Source organism: Chenopodium album, chromosome 9 (assembly GCF_948465745.1).
Source record: "Chenopodium album chromosome 9, dcCheAlbu1.1, whole genome shotgun sequence".
Taxonomy (NCBI): Eukaryota; Viridiplantae; Streptophyta; class Magnoliopsida; order Caryophyllales; family Amaranthaceae; genus Chenopodium; species Chenopodium album.
In genome coordinates, this window is record NC_137842.1 from 44625420 (window position 1) to 44630000 (window position 4581).

At 39.9% G+C, this 4581-nt stretch overlaps 3 non-coding genes across 3 annotated transcripts; 1 reads left to right on the plus strand and 2 right to left on the minus strand.

Annotated features, from left to right (window-relative positions):
- Positions 1-2928: 2928 nt before the first annotated feature.
- TRNAS-UGA (transfer RNA serine (anticodon UGA)) lies at positions 2929-3021 on the minus strand. The gene has a single exon. It is a non-coding gene; the product is annotated as a tRNA-Ser (tRNA).
- An 881-nt stretch (positions 3022-3902) lies between these two features.
- Positions 3903-3973, plus strand: TRNAG-GCC (transfer RNA glycine (anticodon GCC)). Its single transcript has one exon. It is a non-coding gene; the product is annotated as a tRNA-Gly (tRNA).
- Positions 3974-4203: 230 nt separating this feature from the next.
- Positions 4204-4277, minus strand: TRNAM-CAU (transfer RNA methionine (anticodon CAU)). Its single transcript has one exon. It is a non-coding gene; the product is annotated as a tRNA-Met (tRNA).
- Between the last annotated feature and the right edge of the window lie 304 nt (positions 4278-4581).

Below are 4581 nucleotides of genomic sequence, written 5' to 3' on the forward strand. Positions count from 1 at the left end.
CCCTCTGACCCCGTTCTTGATCCAATGTGGAGACAGGGTATGTTCGTTATACCTTTCATGACTCGTTTAGGAATAACCAATTCGTGGGGCGGTTGGAGTATTACAGGGGGGACTATAACGGACCCTGGCATTTGGAGTTACGAAGGTGTGGCCGGAGCGCATATTATGTTTTCTGGCTTATGCTTTTTAGCAGCTATTTGGCATTGGGTGTATTGGGATCTAGAAATATTTTCTGATGAACGTACAGGAAAACCTTCTTTGGATTTGCCTAAGATTTTTGGAATTCATTTATTTCTTTCCGGGGTCGCTTGTTTTGGTTTTGGTGCATTTCATGTAACAGGCTTGTACGGGCCCGGAATATGGGTATCCGATCCTTATGGACTAACTGGAAAAGTACAACCTGTAAGTCCTGCATGGGGCGTGGAAGGTTTTGACCCTTTTGTTCCAGGAGGAATAGCCTCTCATCATATTGCAGCAGGCACATTAGGGATATTAGCCGGCCTATTCCATCTTAGCGTCTGTCCGCCTCAACGCCTATACAAAGGATTACGTATGGGCAATATTGAAACCGTTCTTTCTAGTAGTATCGCTGCTGTCTTTTTTGCGGCTTTTGTTGTTGCAGGAACTATGTGGTATGGTTCAGCAACTACCCCGATCGAATTATTTGGACCCACTTGTTATCAATGGGATCAGGGATACTTTCAAAAAGAAATATACCGACGGGTAAGTGCTGGGCTAGCCGAAAATCAAAGTTTATCAGAAGCTTGGTCGAAAATTCCCGAGAAATTGGCTTTTTATGATTACATTGGCAATAATCCAGCGAAAGGAGGATTATTTAGAGCGGGATCAATGGACAACGGCGATGGAATAACGGTTGGATGGCTAGGACACCCCGTTTTTCGAGATAAAGACGGACGCGAACTCTTTGTACGACGTATCCCTACTTTTTTTGAAACCTTTCCGGTCGTTTTAATAGACGGGGACGGAATTGTTAGAGCTGATGTTCCTTTTCGAAGAGCAGAATCTAAGTATAGCGTTGAACAAGTAGGTGTAACTGTTGAGTTTTACGGCGACGAACTAAACGGAGTCAGTTATAGCGATCCTGCTACTGTGAAAAAATATGCTAGGCGTGCTCAATTGGGTGAAATTTTCGAATTAGATTGTGCTACTTTGAAATCAGATGGTGTTTTTCGCAGTAGTCCAAGAGGTTGGTTTACTTTTGGCCATGCTTCCTTTGCCCTACTCTTTTTCTTCGGAAACATTTGGCACGGGTCTAGAACCTTATTCAGAGATGTTTTTGCTGGGATTGACCCCGATTTGGATGTTCAAGTAGAATTTAGTGTAAGCTTATTCATTCAATAAATTATGCGGTGGGGAATGCTCGACTTATCAATTTATCTGGTAAACTACTTGGAGCTCATGTAGCCCATGCCGGATTAATCGTATTCTGGGCCGGAGCAATGAACCTGTTTGAAGTGGCTCATTTCGTACCAGAGAAGCCGATGTATGAACAAGGATTAATTTTACTTCCCCACCTAGCTACTCTAGGTTGGGGGGTAGGCCCCGGCGGGGAAGTTATAGACACTTTTCCATACTTTGTATCAGGAGTCCTTCACTTAATTTCGTCGGCCGTATTGGGCTTTGGGGGTATTTATCATGCACTTCTGGGCCCTGAAACTCTTGAAGAATCTTTTCCATTCTTCGGTTATGTGTGGAAAGATAGAAATAAAATGACCACAATTTTGGGCATTCACTTACTCTTGTTAGGTATAGGCGCCTTTCTTCTAGTGTTCAAGGCTCTTTATTTTGGGGGCGTATATGATACCTGGGCTCCAGGAGGCGGAGATGTAAGAAAAATTACCAACGTCACCCTTAGTCCGAGTATTATCTTTGGTTATTTACTAAAATCGCCTTTTGGAGGAGAAGGGTGGATTGTTAGTGTGGACGATTTGGAAGATATAATCGGGGGGCATGTATGGATAGGTTTCATTTGTATACTTGGTGGAATCTGGCATATCTTAACTAAACCTTTTGCATGGGCTCGCCGCGCACTTGTCTGGTCTGGAGAGGCTTATTTGTCTTATAGTTTGGGTGCTTTATCTGTCTTTGGTTTCATTGCTTGTTGCTTTGTCTGGTTCAATAATACTGCTTATCCTAGTGAGTTTTACGGACCTACTGGACCAGAAGCTTCTCAAGCTCAAGCATTTACTTTTTTAGTTAGAGACCAACGTCTTGGGGCTAACGTGGGATCCGCTCAAGGACCTACTGGTTTAGGTAAGTATCTAATGCGTTCTCCGACTGGAGAAGTTATTTTTGGGGGAGAAACTATGCGGTTTTGGGATTTGCGCGCTCCCTGGTTAGAACCCCTAAGAGGTCCAAATGGTTTGGACTTGAGTCGGCTGAAAAAAGACATACAACCTTGGCAAGAACGTCGTTCCGCAGAATATATGACTCATGCTCCTTTAGGTTCTTTAAATTCTGTGGGTGGGGTGGCTACCGAGATCAATGCAGTCAATTATGTCTCTCCTAGAAGTTGGTTAGCTACTTCTCATTTTGTTTTAGGATTTTTCCTATTCGTAGGTCATTTGTGGCATGCGGGAAGGGCTCGTGCAGCTGCAGCAGGATTTGAAAAAGGAATTGATCGTGATTTTGAACCTGTTCTTTCGATGACCCCCCTTAATTGAGACAAGAAATTCAACGTTTTAAGGTATAAATCAATTGGCTTCCATCATATATATTACATAAGGGGATCAGGTCATACGTAAAAAGTATTCCTTTTTTCTTGTTTTTTTTTTCAACTCATTTCGATGTAATTTAATTTCTTTTTTTTTCTGGCTCGGCTAGGTGAGATAGCCGAGCCATTCTCTTTTTTTTAACAGACCAAGCAAAACTAATAAAAGAAGGAAACAGTTCTATTGAACGAACAAAAGGAGAGAGAGGGATTCGAACCCTCGATAGTTATGAACAAAGAACTATGCCGGTTTTCAAGACCGGAGCTATCAACCACTCAGCCATCTCTCCAACATAAGTCAATTTCTATTTTATTCTTATTCCCCCGAATAGAACATGGTTCTATGAGCTGATACCATCCGAAATTGTCGAAAATTTTTAGGTGTAAGTTGATAGGGTGATCCATTTATCTGTATAATATAAATGATCTATCATGCCCATTTAAGTATTTAATTATTAATTAATAATTTCCCAGCAGTTCCATCTTTGAATAAAGCGGTAATAAGTGATATTATATAGAATCAATGAATTCCGTGGTAATAGTCTAAAATCCCTCCGTGATACATTTATTACTTTATAGTACAATGACTGATAAAGGGATCAAATGGTATATAGTTTGTTTGTTGATAGCTTGGAGGATTATACGTATGACTATAGCTTTTCAATTGGCTGTTTTTGCATTAATTGCTACTTCATCAATCTTATTGATTAGCGTACCCGTTGTATTTGCTTCTCCCGACTGTTGGTCAAGTAACAAAAATTTTGTATTTTCCGGTACATCATTATGGATTGGATTAGTCTTTCTGGTGGGTATCCTTAATTCTCTAATCTCTTGAACCTATTTGTTCCAGATCCAAAAATGACCCCTCCCCCGAATTTGAATTCTTTCGGGTTGTGAGACAAAGTAAAATTGAATCAATATAACAAAAAAATTAAAAAGTTCCCCAAAAGACAAACAAAACAAATAACGAAAACAACAAAATTAGAGGGAGGGGTCAAACCGAAATTTCTTCAAATTCAATGAAGTGAATCAAATAAATAAAGAAATTAAGAATTTAATCGGAATCGACTTGAAGAGAGTATCTGGTCCGACTCTACTCAAATATCATCGAGACATATATTATATATCTATGTATATGCAGGGACATATTCCTTCTCACGAAGGAAAAAATGCGGATATAGTCGAATGGTAAAATTTCTCTTTGCCAAGGAGAAGATGCGGGTTCGATTCCCGCTATCCGCTCAAGGGAAAGTAAATTTATTTACTATGATAAAGAATTTGGTTATAGTTATAGTCGATCCCGATAGTGTAGTGATTCTATCCTTCGCGTTCTTTTATTTTCTCACTCCCCCAAAAAGAAAACCGAATAAATATGAATTTCAATTAATTTCAATATTTATTTAGTAGTATTTTATTTAGTTAATTTACTAGTTAACAGATTCAAACCTAAAATTTTGTCCAAAATTCAAATTTTGCGGAGACAGGATTTGAACCCGTGACCTCAAGGTTATGAGCCTTGCGAGCTACCAAACTGCTCTACCCCGCGTCGAAAAAAAGTTGGGAAGGGATTGACAAACAAAAAAGGAATGTGCCCTCTACCCTATCTGTACAAATAGAATACCCCATTTGTACAGAATGGTAAAGGGTCTATCTACGATCGACGATGATCATAGAAATGAAAATATTTTTTTATGCTTACCAACTCGATCTTGTTGCCCCTGACAACAAACATGTATGAACCATTTCACGAAGGATATGTCCGGATAACCCAAAGTCTCGATAGTTAGCTCTCGGTCTTCCGGTCAAAAAACAACGTCGATGGAGACGCGTAGGTGCACTATTACGTGGTA